We start from the raw sequence: 19,137 nt of genomic DNA on the forward strand, positions 1-19,137 counted from the left end.
ATCAACCCGGCCATTTCTCAAGATTCTGTCCTTCTCCACCCAAGAAGAAGCTGACCTATAATGCTCGGGTACATAGTACGACTGTGGATGAGATTCCTGAGGGAGAGCCCATAACCGCTGGTAAGTTTCCTATCAACCAAAACCCTACAGTTGTTCTCTTTGATTCTGGATCATCGCATTCTTTTATGAGTCAAGCATTTGCATAGAAACATGAACAACTATGCATAGAATTAGGTTATGGTTACTGTATAAGTTCAGCAGGGGCTGATGTTTTGACCAACCGGATGGTTCGAGGGGCAACCCTTGAATTAGGTAGCAGGAAGTTCTGAGTAAACTTGATAGTTATGCCTAGACTAGTTTTGGATGTCATTATAGGGATGAATTGGATGAAGGATTGGGGAGCAGTCATAGATACTGGAAGTCGAGTACTTACCCTTAAGGATCCCCTGGGTGAGGATACTTTCCAAGTACCATTGCCTCAGAGAACAGACCTTATAAGTGTGACATGTGCTATGGCAGTCATTCCTATTCATCAGATTCCGGTAGTGTGTGAATTTTTAGATGTATTCTCAGATGAGCTACCTGGTCTTCTGCCGGATAGGGAGATTGAGTTTGGAATTGAGTTAATCCCTGGAACAGCTCTGATTTCAAGGAGACCCTATCAGATGCCTCTAGATGAATTAGCTGAGCTGAAGAAGCAACTAGAAGATTTATCAAAAAAGAGATTTATCTAGCCAAGCAAGTCTGAATGGGGATGTCCCGCCTTGTTTGTGAAGAAAAAGAAAGAGGGCACGTTGAGAATGTGCATAGATTATAGGCCACTTAATGCTGTAACCATCAAGAATAAGTATCCCTTGCCTCACATTGATGTTCTATTTGACCAGTTAGCCAAGGCTAAGGTGTTCTCAAAAATAGATTTGAGATCCGGTTATCATCAAATCAAGATTAGGCCACAAGATATACCGAAAACTGTATTTTCCACTAGATACGAGTTGTATGAGTATCTTGTCATGTCCTTTGGCTTGACAAATGCTCCTATATACTTTATGTTTGTGATGAATACAGTTTTCATGCCAGAATTGGATAAGTTCGTGGTGGTGTTCATCGATGACATTCTGGTGTACTCCGAGAACGAGAAGGATCATGAAGAGAATCTGAGAATTATCTTGACTAGACTTAGAGATCATCAACTGTATGCTAAGTTTAGCAAATGTGAATTCTGGTTGAAGAAAGTTCCTTTCCTTGGTCACATTCTGTCAGAAAATGGAGTTTTAGTCGATCCAGGTAAGGTGCAAGAGGTTATGGATTGGAAAGCACCGACCACAGTTCCTAAGATTAGAAGTTTCTTAGGACTAGCCGGTTATTACCGTTGCTTTATACCATACTTCTCGAAGATTGCCAAACCGATGACAAGCCTGCTATAGAAGGATCACAAGTTTGTGTGGACAGAAGAGTGTGAAGCAGCTTTCCACACTTTGCGGAAACTATTGACCACTGCTCCTGTTCTAGCACAACCAGATATCGAGAAACCATTTGATGTGTTTTGTGACGCATCGAAGACTGGATTAGGATGTGTACTTATGCAAGAAAGGAGAGTCATTACTTATGCCTCATGTCAATTGAGAAAGCATGAGGTCAACTATCCAACACATGATCTTGAACTTGCTGTAGTTGTACATGCCCTAAAAATTTGGAGACATTATCTACTTGGTAATGTGTGCAATATTTTCACGGATCACAAGAGTCTCAAGTACATCTTTACCCAACCCGAGCTGAACATGAGACAGCATAGATGGTTGGAATTGATCAAAGATTACAACTTGAATGTGCAATATCATCCTGGAAAAGCCAATGTAGTGGTAGATGCTTTGAGCAGAAAGTCATATTACTTGAATGTGCAGCCATTACTTGAAGATGGGTTCGATCTGATGCATCCTGCTGTGTTACATAGTATTTAGATTAGTTGCTCTTTGGAGAGTAAGATAATAGATGGCCAGAAAACTAACAAGGGAATATTCCACATCAAAGAGAAAATCAAAGAAAAGTCGTCTCAGCACTTTAAAGTGGATGAACAGGGCATGTTGTGGTTTGACGACCGTCTTGTGATTCCCAAGGATCGAGAGCTTAGGAATAAACTCATGGATGAAGCTCACCTTTCTAAGCTATCTATCCATCCTGGAAGTAGTAAGATGTATCAAGAACTAAGACCTTGTTATTGGTGGACCAAAATGAAGAAAGAAATTACAGCATATGTTGCCAGATGTGACACATGTTGTCGAGTGAAAGCCATTCATATGAAACCTGATGGTATGTTGCAACCCTTGTCCGTACCTAGTTGGAAGTGGGATGATATAAGTATGGATTTTATCTCGGGTTTGCCCACTACTCAAAAAGGACATGATTCGATTTGGGTGATTGTGGATCATCTTACCAAGACCGCTCATTTCCTACCTGTCAAGACAACTTATCGACCACCTCAATATGCCAAGAAGTATATCGCAGAAATTGTGAGGTTGCATGGTATACCAAGGACTATAGTATCTGATAGAGGGTCACAGTTCACAGCTCACTTTTGGGAACATTTACACAAAGGCTTAGGAACTAGTTTGATTCGTAGTACCGCTTATCATCCTCAGACAGATGGTCAGACTGAACAAGTGAATGCTATTTTGGAGGATATGTTAAGAGCCTGTGTATTGTCTTCTAAGGGATCATGGGAGTCATGGTTACCATTAGCTGAGTTTTCTTATAATAATAGTTATCAAGAAAGCATTAAGATGGCTCCATTTGAAGCTTTGTATGGCAGAAAATGTAGAACACTATTGAATTGGGTCGAGCCTGGAGATAGAAGGTATTATGGCATTGACTTTGTAGAAGAAGCCGAGAAGAAAGTTCATATTATTCAACAAAATATGAAGGCGGCTCAATCACGTCAAAAAAGTTATGCAGACAGAAGGAGACCTCTTGTGTTTGAAGTTGGTGACTATGTTTATCTGAAGGTCACGCCAATGAAGAAGAAAAGGTTTGGAGTCCAAAGAAAGCTTGCCGCTAGATTCGTAGGACCATACAAGATCTTGGAAAAAAGAGGTCCAGTAGCTTATAAGTTAGAGTTACCTGAGACAATGAGTACCGTCTTCCTAGTTTTCCATGTATCATATCTCAAGAAGTGTTTGCGTGTTTCGGAGGAAAGAATAGAACCTCGAGGCATCCAACTCAAATCAGACTTGGTGTATCGTAAGCAACCGGTCCGTGTGTTAGACACTAAAGAACGTGCTACTCGGAATAGTGTGGTGAAAACATACAAGATACAGTGGAATCATCATGATGAGGGAGATGCAACTTGGGAAACAGGAGAATATCTATAAAAAGCTTATGAAGATTTTTATAACAAATGGTTCGTAACCCAAATCTCAGGACGAGATTTTTATAAGGGGGAGGGCTGTAACACCCCAGTGTTATGCTAGCATTTAGGCACTGCAAATCATGCATATCATGCATCATCAAGCAACCTAATCATACATGCCTAATCATGTAAATAATAACTAAAAACTGCTTCGAAACATACGAAACATGCTCGTGAAACGTAAATGTTGCATACACTTGTTTGGAGTTGTTTTTGCCCTAATTATGCTTGCTAGGTTAGTAAAACATGTTTGGCTATCATTGTAAATCATCTAGAATTATTTAGTACATTTTTTGGAGCAAAGTTTGTATTCAAATTATTGCCAAATTTTGCTTTAAAAATAATTCTCCAAAATTAGGGTTTTGAGTTAAAATTGAATTTAATTTTATAATTCAAAATCTATCAAGAATTAGGCTTTGGTCATAAAAGCAAAGTTGTAGAGAATTAAATTCTAAGCAACTTTTATTTTTGGGATATTTTCAAAAGATGTTATTTTCTTGCTCAAAAATGATATTTGAAAACTGGTATTTGAAAATTTCTTGAAAACATAATTTGAAAAAGGCTTTTCTCCTTTCACGGGCCGCCGCCTCGTTTCTTGGCCCATGGCCGAAGCCGGCCTAGCGAACCTCCCGCGCCCGTGCTAGCCCACCTCGCCTCGGCCTAGCCTAGCCCCGCGCGCGTCTGGCCTGCCTCCGCGCTACGCCACGCACGTTCCCGCGCGCCGTTCCGACCACGCCAGAGCACGCCCACCACGTGGCGGCCATGCACCGGCGACGCCCGCCGCACGTCATAGCCGGCCTGATTCTACCTCCACGTGCGTGCCTTCTTCTACCAACCGCGCTGCGCTCCTCTCCACTCAATCCCACCCGCTCTCTCGCTCTCCCATGCTCGTCCCTCCTCTCACCGCGATAGAGCACAGCACCGCAGTCGCTCCGCCAGCGACTTGCTCCTCCTCCCATGCCTCACTCCTTGATTCCGCCCGCCAGCAGCTCCGCCTCATTCCCCGGCACCTGGTGCTCGTGGTTGTGACGCCTTTAAGCCAAGGTAGAGCCATTTTGCAAGCTTCACCACCGTCAGCCATGGCGCCGCCATGCTCGGCCGCCGTGGAACTCACCCTTCCTCCCCTTTTCCACCCTTCCTAGCTGCCTGCTCAAGTTTGGCACTCGCTTGCGAACCCCGTGCGCTCGCCCGTTTGCCCTGACATGGCCGACAATGGCCGCCGGCCCGCTGGCAGAGCCGCGCCGTCGTGGCGTCTCGACGCCGGCGTGGCTTCCTTGCCTCGACCGAGCTGGGCCAAGTGGTCGTGGGCCGAAGCCCTGAGCCAGGCCGCCTCTCCCCTTCGCTCGGTCTGAGCGGGCCAAGTGTGGCCATGGGCCAGCTGGTTTCCACGGGCCGGCCCAGTAGCAATAGGAAGTTTCATTTTTAGTTTTCTTTATTATTTGAAAAGAGAAATGATTTGGAAAATGTTTGTATACTCAAATTTGCTCCAAATCTGTTGAAATAAATTTTTCTAGGTTTCTTGTCACCAGATCTACATGAGAAAATTTTTGCATGTCATTTTTGAGATACTTTTCTGTAGAACTTTATTTAATCCTTGATATTGCTGATAACTTGAAAAATGTGTAGAAAAACCTATAAGCTTCAGAAAAATATGATTTCCAAGTTTGTTAATCTTCTTATGTAATGTACTTCCTAGGAAAAATATGTGTCATGCATGTGCTGTAGAAAAATTATGAGGTGTAGTTCAAGTGCCTTTTATGGCTGATTTTTGTTATTTTTGCTAGAGAGCAAACTTTGTATAAAACATGCATGTGATAATTTTTGTACAGTGATTGTATGCTATGAAGATCATAGGAAAAATACTAACTCTGTTGTTTGACACTTTTCACAGTATAAAGTATTTTCATGTTCATAATCATGCCATAGCTTGTTATTTTTGTGTAGGCTAATCCACTCATTCAAATACCATAAAAATCTGATAGTAGACTACTTAGGGTAGTACTATGCTATGGTAATTTTCTAAGATTTTTCTAAGCAATAAAAATAGATGTTACTATTCAAACCTATTATTAATTAGGGTTTAATCAAGTGTTGCTTTATGTGTGATTAAGAAATTAGTGAAGCTTTGGTGTATCTTTGAAGCATTTAATGAGATGTGTTGACTTAGCATATTAGTAGTAGAAGAAAATGCAGTAGATGACATGTGCTTGTAGTATATGTTCTTGGATGATGTTGACTACCTTGCATTCAAGCATATCCATTGTATTCATCTCATCCGATGCACCGATTGCATAAGCACTTACGCACATTGCATCATATAGGATCGCAAACCGAGAACCTAGTCGTCATACCCGAGGAGCCCGAGGAGCAGCTCGAGGTGCAGCCGCACGAAGTGCCTGAAGCCGATGAGGAGGACGTTGAGGAACTTCTGGAGTGCCCCGATCACCGCCCGAGCTCCTTCGAGAGAGGCAAGCCCCAAAGCATTTTCTCCCAGTTTGCAATTATTAATTCAATACTTTACTTTAATTGATGTATTACGTTCAGGAGTTGTTTGCAACCGTTGCTGCATTATACCTTGTCTACCTTTGTTATACTATATCCTTGTTACCCTGGTATCCGCAGTCGAGTCAATGCTTAGCTGGCTTAGACCAGTAGAAGTCGGGTGATTTCCTATCACCTGTGAGCTATAGGTGGTTACCTGGATCTGCTTGGATGACTATGAAGTCATGGTATAACTAAGTGTTAAATGAAGTTGAGACCGGACGGAGACTTACAGAGTTTTGAACTGTAGTGCTTTCCGTCTGTGTCAATTAAGGACCGATCGTTGTTGGGCCTCGAGTCATGTTGAACGCATGCCTTACATTTAGCTGGCCGGATAAAGTACCTTCCAACCATGAAGCTGGGAGATTATTCGGGCCGAGTAGATTGCCCGCAGCGCACTATGCCGGAGTAGGTATGGTAGGACATGGGGGCGAGATGATAAGACCAAAGTGCAGTCGGTCGGCCCCCAGGTACATGTGGTTCCTGGCAAACTCGAGATACCTGGATAGTTGACTCGGTGATCAATACCTCACTTTAGCAGGTGAGTGAGGTTTGTGTAAGGAATAAATCACCAGCTAGTTAGGAATCGATTCGAATCGCCATCGCTCCTGGATACTAAGCACTTGACTTGAGTGACTTCATCGTAGTAATGTTGATGGAACACTTGGACAGTTATAATGAATATGACATTATGGAAGTTGTTTAATGATCATTGGTTATCATTATCTGCTTAATCACATGTTTGCTCTAGTATAGGTGCAAATCTAGTCAATGGGTTAATAACAATTAACTTGACAATAATGCTTTTGAAAAGGTTCTTCAAATGCTAAAAATGCTTCTTTTTGCAAATGAGTCAGCTACCCTACTATAAAGCCTTCATAATCCTTGGTGTCACTTATTTTCGGTTATGTCGGGTAAGTCTAGCTGAATACCTTCTCGTACTCAGGGTTTTATTCCCACTTGTTGCAAATGGGCAGATGTATTACGGCTACTGTATCAACTGCCTTTATCCTGCAATGGGTGATGCTTAGGACCATGGGCATGGTCATTCCTTACGTCTCGTCTAATGCTTTTGTTGGAGATGATCATTAGTTGGCACTGTATTTGAACTCCGTGTGAGTGTGTGTGGTTTTGAACAAATGGCTTCCGCTACTTTTATTTGAACTCGTTTTGTAATAACTATGTTTAAACTCTGATGTATCTGAGATGCGAACTTTTATGTAATATGTGATGGTGACTGCTAAACTTATTACGATCTTGGCTGGAATGAAAGTTGGTTTGAAATCCTTCGTGATTTCACGGACTACTGGGTTATACGGGCTTAAGTTTGCTAAATCATCTGCTCTGGCAGATGATTTTCGTACTTAATTTCATATAATTGATCGGTTCTGTTACACACCCTTTGCCATAAGACAAACGTGAGTGGAGCGGTGGTCATCATCATCGGACATGTTGTTGAAGAGCCTTGATGTAGAGGATGGCTTTTGAATGGCCACGGTTGCAATCTTCACATCCTCTTCACTTGACTCTTTAGTTGAGTCCCACTCATGCCCAATGTGTGCCTCTCCCATTTGCTTGTATCTATTTTTATGCTCATGCTTGCCCTCATTATTGTCCCTCTTGTATTTATTTTCTTTCTTGTCATAGGGACACTTAGCAATGAAGTGCTCCGTACTGCCATAATTGTAGCAAGTCCTCTTCTTATTGGGGAACCTTCTTTGCACTATTTTATACCTATTCTTTTTCAACCCCTTGTGATAACTCTTCATGAACAAGGCCATGTCATCAATCTTCATATAATCAGCCCCATCATCTTCATCTTCACTTGAGGAAGAACTTGGATCATCATTTTGTGGAGTTCACTTGATTTCCTTGGGTTGACTTGTTGATGCTTGCTTGCTACCCTTTGCCTTGTTGGAGGTGCCTTGATTGCTTGATTTATTTTCCTTGAGAGCTACTTCCTTGATTTTCATGCCTTCTAGCTTGGCTTGCAACTCACCAAGTCTTCTCCTCTCATTTGCCTCTTCTCTTTGCATGTCAAATGTCAACAAACTTCCAAGCACATCATTAGGTGTGAAGTGCTCAAACTTCTTATCTCTAATCAAGGTAACTACGGTCTCATTTCTTGGTGAGTAGGCTTCCAACATAACCTTCATGACTTTGTGATCATCAAGCTCATCACATCCATAGCCTCTAATTTTGCCCACCAAGGTCATCAATCTATCAAACATCTCTTATGGCCCCTCTCCATCAACAATCATGAACCTATTTAGCTTGGCCATCAACAAATCAATCTTTGCTTTCCTCACTTTATCTACACCTTCATGTGCTAGATGCAAAGTGTCCCAAATCTATTTTGCAACATTGCTATTCATCACTCGGTTGTACTCATTTCCATCCAAGGCACCAAGAAGAATACTTATGACTTGGCCATTGAGATGGACAGCAGCTAGCTCTTCGTTTGTTGGCGCTTCAGGATCTCTCGGTGGCTGTAATCCATTCACCACAATCTCCCAAAGACCGGGGTGAAGACCTACAAGATAGGCACTCATCAAGTGCTTCCACTTGGCAAAGTTTGTCCCATCAAAATGAGGCAACTTCCCCGTGGGTACATTGACAAAGGACCTTTTGTTATGGTTAGACAAATAAGAATAGTTAAAGGATACGGCGGCATATTTGTTCTTGTTGTTGTTGCTGCCCTTGTCCTTGCTATCCTTCTTTTTATCCTTGCTCTTCACCTCCTTGCCATCTTTTGAAGCATGATATGACACATCATCATCTCCATCATCCAAGCTACTAGAGAGCTCACTAGATGATGCATCATACTCATTCTTCTCTTGCTCTTGAGCTCTTGCTGCTCTTCTCTTAGTTCTTACCTCTCGTGATTCTTCAAACTTCTTTTCTCTTTTTCTTGTCTTTGAGCCGCTGCTCTTCTTTCTTCTTTTCTCTAGCTTCTCTTGTTGCAATCTTTGCAGCTTTTCTTTCTTTTCTTGCCTTTCTTCTTTCGGCATCGGTGGTCTTGGATTCTTTGATGGTGGCATCACTTACTGTGGACATGGACAGCTCGCTGTTGCTGCTGACATCCTCAACATGCACACCACTTGCGTCCACAACGCGAATGTTCTTTGAACCTTCTCCTTCTTCCATACTTCACACGGTGAAGCGTATGCAAAGCAACCTTGCTCTGATACCACTTGTAGGATCTATAGGAAGATAAAGAAGGCCTAGAGGGGGGTGAATAGGCTTGTAAAAATTCAACTCAAAACTCTGTTAGAACAGAGGGCGGCACTGCCGGCCTTATAGGGCGGCACTACCGCTCTACGAAAAATAATCTAACACAGTTGAGATTTAATAGATATAAACCTAACCCCACTAGTTGCTTAATCCTGCAATATAAAGCCAAGATCTAGTTCGAAGACTGGATACCACAGAAACTTCGCACAACAATGAATCGAGCAACTAAACCCTAGCAACAGCTGGCAATAAGATGAACTGCAAGTATAGTAAAGATGAAGCACGCAAGACACAAGATTTATCCCGTGGTTCAGCTCACCACTAAGGTTTGCCTAAGTCCATGTTGTTGAGGAAGCCACAAAAGGCTTGAGCTTACCACAAAGGCTTACCTTACCCTCGTTCTCAAATCAAGAGAGTGAACTCTTAAGGTGAGGGGTGATTTCTTGGCTTTTGAATGAGGTTACAAATCTCTCAAGGCTGCCACACAAGTTGGCAAGCACAAGGGCGATGCCTAGCCAGCTAGGAGCAAGCTCCAAGAGTAACAAACCCTAGAACCGCCGACCAAACATGAACCAAATGCTCTTAGACTTTGGGAATCAGTGGATCTTCTCTCCAATCGAGTTTTGCTGCCTTTTCTCTTAAGTTTTGATGGTTGGAATCAAGGATTAGCTTGAGGGATGGAGGAGCAACAATGGAGGAGAGAGGTGAGCTTTGGTTCTGTCTGTTTTTGAGCTGAATGACTCAGTGGAGAAGATGACCGTTATGGGCTGGGCCTGAAGGGTATAAATACCCCCGAGCCCAATGGTCAGTTAAGGGCGGCACTGTCGCTCTTAACAGGGCGGCACTGCCGCCCTAGCCAAAACAGGTAATATTATATCAAATTTGGCTAGCTGTTTTAGCTAGGTGGGAGGATGTAGATCTATGAATTTGAGCATCTGATTCAACAGTTGACCAACTGTCCTAAAATCCCTCTTAATAGTACGGCTTTCCCTAAACTCAAATTCAAAACATAAAAGAATTTAAACCTCCTTTGAGCTAGGTCTGGACACCTTTTGTAATTAGGACACCTGCAACCTGTACACCATCCTCATTCTTTGATTCTCTGCTTGTCATCTCAATAAATCTTATTAGTCCTCTAATTTGGTGGTCATCAATATCAAAACTCACAATAGGGTTTGATTGCACTTACAACAGGGCGCTCCGACAGCGCAAGGTGCTCTACAGGCTGCGGCAGGGCCTATGAGCATGGAATGCCAAGCTTGATGTCACACTGGGCGAGCTTAGGTTCACGCGGTGCGCAATCGAGCATGCGCTCTACACGCTACGACAGGGGAAGGAGGTGCTCATCATCGGCGTGTATGTGGATGACTTGATTGTCACCGGCGCACGTGCGGAGGACATCGATAGCTTCAAGCGCGAGATGGCGGCTCGTTTTTGAATGAGCGATCTCGGCACGCTCTCCTACTATCTTGGCATCGAGGTGAGACAGCGGAAGGAGGTGCTCACGATCAGTCAGAGCGCGTATGCCTCGAAGCTGTTGGAGCGGAGCCGCATGGCTGAGTGCAAGCCGTGCGTGACTCCAATGGAGGAGCGGCTAAAGCTGATGAAGGCCAGTACCACGGCGAAGGTAGATGCAACACTCTACTAGAGCATCGTCGGTGGTCTACGCTACCTAGTCCACACGAGGCCGGACATTGCGTTCGTCGTGGGCTACGTCAGCCGCTTCATGAAGGATCCCCGAGAGGATCACTGGGCTACGGTAAAGCGACTGTTGCGCTACGTCAAGGGGACGATGGATCAGGGGATCGTCTTTCCTAAGACTGACGGAAGTAGGCTACAACTTACTGTGTTCAGCGATGCAGACATGGCGGGGGACATCGACGGACGGCAGAGCACCTCTGACGTGCTCGTTTTCCTCGGGTCGGCTCTAATCTCATGGCTGTCACTGAAACCGAAGGTGGTGGCGTTGTTCACGTGCGAGGCAGAGTATGTGGTGGCGGCCATAGCGGCGTGCCAAGCTGTATGGCTGCACCGGCTACTGGGCGAGCTGACCGGTGTGGAAGCTCACCCACCATCACTGATGGTGGACAACCAGCCCGCCATCGCACTCGTGAAGAATTCGATTCTCCACGACCGGAGCAAGCACATCGACGTCAAGTTCCACTTCCTCAGGGATTGTATCGATGGAGAGTAGATCGTCATCGAGTTCGTCGAAACTGGTCGGCAACTCGCGGACGTCCTCACCAAGCCGCTCGGCCGTCTTCGGCTCATGGAGCTAAAGAAGATGATCGGCATGGAGGGGTTCTAGGGTTAGCAGCAGGATTAGGGGAAGAATTGTTAAGTAATCTGTTGCTCCCCTGTGTGAACGCACGGCAGGGGGCAGGCGCCGAAAAGGGTTCCCTGCTGCTGCACTGTAGCCGCTGCAGGGGCAGGCGCCGAAAGGCTCCCCTACCGCACTATAGCCACGGCAGGGGCAGACGCTAAAGTCAGCCCTGCTGTCACATCTAGTTATCGTAGGATTAGATAGGTAGAGTTGTATATATAGCTTTCTACTGCAACTCAGTAAAGAGAGCGAGTTCAGTTTTGTCATCTCCTTTGCAGAGCTCTGGCCAACGCTGGTACTTGTGCTGTGTGTGTGCTCTGTTCCCCCTCCCTTCTTCTACCTCTAGCCATAATGTGTGGTCGGTAGCTCTGGTGAGTGGTCGGCTCAACCGTTGCGAAGATCCAGGGGCTAACAAAACAATCGATCTTGCAGTTCCAGGCCTTCCTTAATCGAAGTTGCAGGTTGGGCCACTGGGCTGTGGGGGGTGCAGTCTATTGGACTTTGGGGGTGCATAAAGGGTCAAAATCTGAGTACTATAACTTGAAAAGAAAAATCAGGGTGGTGCATCTGCACCCACGGTCAATAACTGGGCTTCGCCCCTGGCTAAGAAGTACCATGATGGGTTGGTGAGGCTTGTGCAAATTGGTCCGCAAGCGAAGCAGGTAAGAAGCACTCCTTTGATGGTTGTTTCCATGCATGTTCTGAAGATACGAGATGATGCAGTTTATGCTGCTGATTAGTAATGCTAGGTTGTTTCAATTGTCCTGCAATCATCAGTTTACTAAAATGTCATGTTATGTTCCCTGAACTGAATGCTCAGATTGTTTTGCTCGATGAAGATGGCCAAGTACTGTGTAGCAGGCATCTCAAGTCAGGGGAATCCGTTGAAAGTGGGAAGAAATGCCATTTTCCTAATTATCTGGTAGATATTTGTGAGGCCAAAAATCAGAATAAAGGTAACTTCATACATGCTCTAGTATAGTCACGAAGCTTTTAATTAGTCCGTGGGCCTGCGCCTCATGAGACTTCCTAGCTTCATTTTCTTAATTACAGAATGATGAATAGCAAGAATTTTCTTTTCTATCTCACTGAATGGGTGCTACTGTGGCTTGATTGGTATGCCATATGCACATGCAGAGCATACCTCAGAGGAATCTATGGTGCACACAAAACCAATGAATGGGAAGAGTACAAGTAACAAGATGGGAATGGGTGCATTGAGTACATCTCAGAAATTTATTAGTCCACATCCACAAAAAATTCATGGTACTTGGCTTCAAGTTTATAGAACACTTAGCTATATTCCACATCTTCCTTCACAGCGCCATGAGAATCTTATTTTTTCTCTGTAATGTGTAGATCTTGACAAAACTGACTCAGAAGTCACTGCTAGCTCTGGCAAGCCAGAGACTGACAATGCTGAAGCAGTGTCTGCTGATCAACCAGGGAGCCTTATTGAAGCAGATTCAGATTTCAAAGGTCTGTGTGTTAACACTACATGAGATATCTGTATTTTGTAGTATAACGAATTCTGAGGCTTATATAATTTTATATACGAAATGTGCACCCTTTGTAGAATGGAATGCCTTGTATACCACCCAACTAACTCAAAAAGCAAAGAAATACCATGATGGCATTATAAGGCTCATGCAAATTGGCTCACACGCAAGGCAGGTCAGGAACTGGTTTTCAATACTTCATTTTCATTTTCTATTTTGCTGGGGAGCGTGGCTCCACAGTTTCTTTCAAAAAATACTTCATTTTCTAAGTAGGTGTCCAACAGTTCTATAGGAGGATGCTGTTGCCTGTTAGATTATCTAGTGAAACGTTGGCGTGCTGTGGACCTGTGTGAGTGACAAATCTTACTGTTGTATTAAATTTGTGTTTAGATTGTTTTGCTGGATGAATATGGTGAAGAGCTTGGCAGCAGATACCTCAAGTCAGTTGAATCTGTTGAAAGTGGGAAGAGATTCCAGATGCCTAACTATCTTATTGATGTCTGTGAGTTTAGAAATCAGAAGAATGGTTAGTTATATTCCCACCCAAGCATTCTCCTTCTGTTTCCAACGTGTAGATACAAGATGCTGCACTTGTGCAAATAGGTAGCCTAAGCATCTCTTTTTATGAATTACACATACTTTCTTCACATGTGTAGAGCCTAGACACTCTTCGAAGGAGGCTTTGAGTCAGACAGGACTGAGAAATGAAGAGAATACAAGTGACAAACTGAGTGGAAAAAGTAAATCACCAAAGTTTGTTAGTCCATTCAAGTGCCAAGGTACTTGTTTGCAAAGTTGTGCAACAAATAATTTGCTTTCTGTATTATAGGATTCATTTGTCTTTGAAATCTGCAGATCTTCGGAAGAGTCACTCGGAAAGCACTACAAGCTCCAATAGGCCACAGATTGGCCCAACTTCCAGTAACTTGGATGCTCCACCAAATTTCAATGATCTTCGGAAGAGTCACTGGGAAAGCACTACAAGCTCCAATAGGCCACAGATTGGCCCAACTTCCAGTAACTTGGATGCTCCACCAAATTTCAATGGTGCAAGAGCTTAACATTAAGCCCCATTAGTTCTATTTCCTGCCTCCCATATAGCTTAATATAGTTCAACTACAATCCGTTTTCGGTACTTTCAGATCCTTGGAGTAAATCAGACGGCAATGTCAATAGAAGGGCTGACTGTAGTGAATCAGCATTTGGTATCATGGATGATCCGCTTAAATTTAGTCGTATGGATCTACTGAATCATTAGTTTTACACTCCATTTCTACTTTCCATACTCTTATATGTTTTTTATGCAACGATACTGCTTTTGCAGACATACAGAGGGCCACAGCTACCAATCCTTGTCCTGCATTTGGCAAATTAAGTTCTACCAGGGATCTGCCACAGTTTCATGGTACTGGAGCTTAATGTTACAAGATTATGTTCATTTAATTCTACTTCCTGGTTGTCATATATTCGAATGCAGCATCACCTATGTTTCTCCATGATCTACAGATCTTCAGGCAGGATGCCCCAGGAGTTTTGACAGGAGAGAGGTTGGCAAATCAACTTTTGGTAACATGGATCATTCAGTACGAACTGGTTTGTACATCTTTACTTATTTCTAGCTTGAATATCTGTTGCATGATCCCTGTGTAAGGAAACTGGGAAAATAGTTGCTTTGGACTACCTTAGGATCATTGATAAGCACTTTGGGCATGAGTTCCCAGTCAGCTTCTGTTGCACAATTTTGTAAAGTGATCACTTTGTAAAATAAGCTAACTGTCTCGATGCATGCCCTTTTACAATGGCAAAGTGAGTAGTAAACAATCAGTATAGTTCTCAAATCTCAAGTCTAATAAATTGGAAATCCTGCTGTTATGCTTCCATCATGCTCATTTCACTTTTCTTGCGCTTGTTCGATAATGAGAAATTTGGATTTAAATCATGATTTTTTTTGTTTAAATGTACGATGTTATAATAATCATGTTTTAAGTACAAGCCTCATTTTGATGGAACACATTTCCCCTTTAGGTGTGTGCTGGTGAGATGTACAACTACTCTTGCTTATTTAGACTCATGTATTTTATATTAAAACCAAATGGCATCTTTATCTGTAGCATCCCAAATGAAGCCCCCAGCAGAAGTCAGAATTTCCCAAAGCGCTCCATCTGGACAAGCACATTCATTGGCATCTTCTGTGTCAAGGGCTGTTTTGATGTGAATTGTAGAAAAAAACTCAGTGGTTGATGATTCAAACAGATCTTTTGGTGGTAGGGAGACCTCTGGATCATCTCACTTTGCTACCCAGCTTCGTTCATCCATACAATCTTGCTTGAACTTAGAAACTCTGCCACGAAAGAACTCAATAGGGGATCATCAGTGGAATGAATCATCAGGAAACAATTATTCAACTTATGATGATCCGAACATCAGGTAAGAATTGATTTGTCTAATATTTATATCCTAGAATGCGAATTTCTTGACACCAGCTAAGCTGCAACATGCAAAATAGAATACAACAACAACAAAGCCTTTAAGTCCCAAACAAGTTGGGGTAGTCTAGAGTTGAAACCCAGCAGAAGCAATCAAGGTTCAGGCACGTGAATAGCTGTTTTCCAAGCACTCCTATCTAAGGCTAAGTCTTTGGGTATATTCCATCCTTTCAAGTCTCCTTTTATTGCCTCTACCCAAGTCAACTTCGGTCTTCCTCTGCCTCTCTTCACGTTACTATCATGGCTTAGAATTCCACTACGCACCGGTGCCTCTGGAGTCTCTATTGGACATGTCCAAACCATCTCAACCGGTGTTGGACAAGCTTTTCTTCAATTGGTGCTACCCCTAATCTATCACATATATCATCGTTCCGAACTCGATCCCTTCTTGTATGACCGCAAATCCAACGCAACATATGCATTTCCGCGACACTTATCTGTTGAATATGTCGTCTTTTCGTAGGCCAACATTCTACACTATACAACATAGCAGGTTTAATCGCCGTCCTATAAAACTTGCCTTTTAGCTTCTGTGGTACCCTTTTGTCACATATGACACCAGATGCTTGGCGCCACTTCATCCACCCTACTTTTATTCTATGGCTAACATCTTCATCAATATCCCCGTCTCTCTGTAGCATTGATCCTAAATATCGAAAGGTATCCTTCCTAGGCACTACTTGACCTTCCAAACTAATATCTTTCTCCTCCCGAGTAGTAATGCCGAAATCACATCTCATATACTCAGTTTTAGTTCTACTGAGTCTAAAACCTTTGGATTCCAAAGTCTCCTGCCATAACTTCAGTTTCTGATTCACTCCTGTCCGGCTTTCATCAACTAGCACTACATCGTCCGCAAAAAGCATACACCAAGGGATGTCCCCTTGTATGTCCCCTGTGACCTCATCCATCACTAAGGCAAACAGATAAGGGCTCAAAGCTGACCCTTGATGTAGTCCTATCCTAATCGGAAAATCATTTATGTCTTCATCACTTGTTCGAACACTAGTCACAACATTGTTGTACATATCCTTAATGAGCCTGACGTACTTCGTTGGGACTTTATGTTTGTCCAAAGCCCACCACATAACATTCCTTGGTATTTTATCATAAGCCTTCTCCAAGTCAATAAAAACCATGTGTAGGTCCTTCTTCTTCTCCCTATACCACTGCATAACTTGTCTTATTAAGAAAATGGCTTCCATAGTTGACATTCCAGGCATGAAACCAAATTGGTTCATAGAGACCCGCGTTATTGCTCTCAAGCGATGCTCGATAACTCTCTCCCATAGCTTCATAGTATGGCTCATCAACTTAATTCTCCGGTAATTAGTACAACTTTGAATATCCCATTGGTAAAGATCCTTGTACGCTCTACCCTTTGCCACACTTACAGCTCGTTTGGCAGTCTTCTTTGCCACCTTGTATTTCTCTATGTTGTCCACACTCCTGTCATGGTACAATCGTCTATAGCATTCTTTCATCTTCTTAATAGCCTTTTGAACTTCCTCGTTCCACCACCAAGTATCTTTAGCCTCGCCTCCACTTCCTTTGGTTACTCCACACACCTCTGAGGCCACCTTCCGAATGTTGGTTACCATCTTCTCCCACATGTTGTTTATGTCCTCTTCTTCCTTCCAATAGCCCTCTTTAATAACCCTTTCCCTGAATACCTCTGATGTCTCCCCTTTCAGTTTCCACCACTTTGTTCTTTCAATCTTAGCTTGTTTATCCAATGCAAAATAGAATAGCTGATAAATATTTGCTTTAACGATATTTAATAGGAGACCAGCTGCTTTTGAGGGTTAGAATTTGGCCATGGTAGATACCTTAGCATCTAACATGTCCAATGCAAAAGGACAGAAACTAGAAGTTCTAGTGGTACTACTTTGTACACTTGTAATTTGCAAAGCTTGATTGCCATAGAACTAGATGAAATAATAAATGCTGCTTATGTTGGTTTGTATTTTACAGATAATGTGCCAGTTACGAACATTGTGACAGACACAGGATTTCAAGATGGCAGAAGTAGAACAGCAGACCAGGTATGCATTTTCCCTGTGGAACATGACATGTTACATTTGTGATATAACCGTGTTACGTGCAGGAAGTCATAGATTCGTCTTTTTATTGGCTGCCCACAGAGGCACATACACAGTTTCTTTCTTGCCAGCAGGTTTTTTCTCATGAGATCAGAGCACTGAAGTACTAGATATAGGATTTCGACCTCTCAGTGTTCAATACATGTTTCACAATTGTTTTAACACAAGACTTAATTTGTGATAGTGCTTTTCAAGCAGCTAATGTTGTTGTTTTACTTGGGTCGATCTAGATAGCTTTACCTAATATTAATTAAAGGTTATAATTTCAAAATCTAACTTCACATATCTGCACAACTGCACAAGGACCTTCGTTTTGTGATTGAAGGAATACAAATTGGCTACTATGCTAGTTAGTTGATTCTACTATCTGTGCATTTGCAGCTAACCACACGGAACAGTTGAACGGATGGGATATTTGATGATCCCCCATTGACATCTGCTTTCACCCTGACATGTAAAGACCCCAAGATTCAGGAACTAATAGATGATTGCCCTTCATTCGACCTTGGCTTATAACCCGAAGGTATGGGCCTATGGCCCTATCTTATATTCAACATAACATTACATAGCATAACCTGGGCTATTTGCGGTATGACTTTCATATAGTTAAGCATGAATTTAGTTGTTCTTATTTCTTGTTTTGAAAGGCGTGTATTTCGTTGGAAGCCCTATGATCCGTAACAATACACGAGTTGAATTGCTGTCTCATTCGCCCCCATTTTTTTTTTTTTTGAAGGTTGCCCCCAAATTTGTGTCGATGTGCTAAGTTGTCTTTATTTCACATTCTCACTGTAAACTAATGTGCAGCAAGATTAGTGCCACAGGGAATTCCTTATATAAAAATTGTGGCATTTTTCTTGTGACATGGTATCATGAATATCGTCATTGAGTTTCCGGCTGCCACAGGGCAAATTGAGTGGAGGTAATGGTATGTTTATGACATGAACCAAATATGATGTAGGGGTTTACAACTTGCCACTGCATATTTTTTTTGGGGTATATGTATGTAATGGAAACAGATGTTTCACGGTTCAAGACTAGACGAGAAGCCATGCCCCCTCTTTTCATCACGTGATGGTGAAAAGGATTCGAAAGTGTCCATGTAGTGGGTCGGCAACTGTCACCTTATTAGACGACTGGCTGATGACTTGTATGCGTGGCTATGTCTCGAATAGGAAGGGAGAAGTGAGCACGGAGCTCACGCACGACAATGGTTCCTTTGCCCACTTGTTTCCAGAGTCAAGGACGTGGAGAAGTTTGTATTTGTATGGGGAATACTATTATGTTCTGAAACCGTTCATCATTTTCTGTGGTCCGACAAAAAAAAAATATATCTACATGTCCGAACAGTGTCGGTTCCTATAGTTTTTTCTTTGCTCATGTAACCTACGGTGTCTGAAGAATCTAACGAGTCAGGGGCTTTTGCTTTTCATCATCCAGGATTTCGCTTTTGTGATGATCCCGTGGGCAGATTTCAGCAAAAGGCGAAGGTTTTGTGAAGAAACCGGGAGTTATTAAAGTGCGTGCGTGGGTGCTCAGCTCAGGGTTG

At 42.9% G+C, this 19,137-nt stretch overlaps 1 pseudogene; it reads left to right on the forward strand.

Moving 5' to 3' along the window:
• The first annotated feature begins 10,970 nt into the window (after positions 1-10,970).
• Positions 10,971-18,104, forward strand: LOC136544026 (uncharacterized; annotated as a pseudogene).
• The last annotated feature ends 1,033 nt before the right edge of the window (positions 18,105-19,137 follow it).

The sequence above is a fragment of the Miscanthus floridulus genome, chromosome 3 (assembly GCF_019320115.1).
Source record: "Miscanthus floridulus cultivar M001 chromosome 3, ASM1932011v1, whole genome shotgun sequence".
Taxonomy (NCBI): domain Eukaryota; kingdom Viridiplantae; phylum Streptophyta; class Magnoliopsida; order Poales; family Poaceae; genus Miscanthus; species Miscanthus floridulus.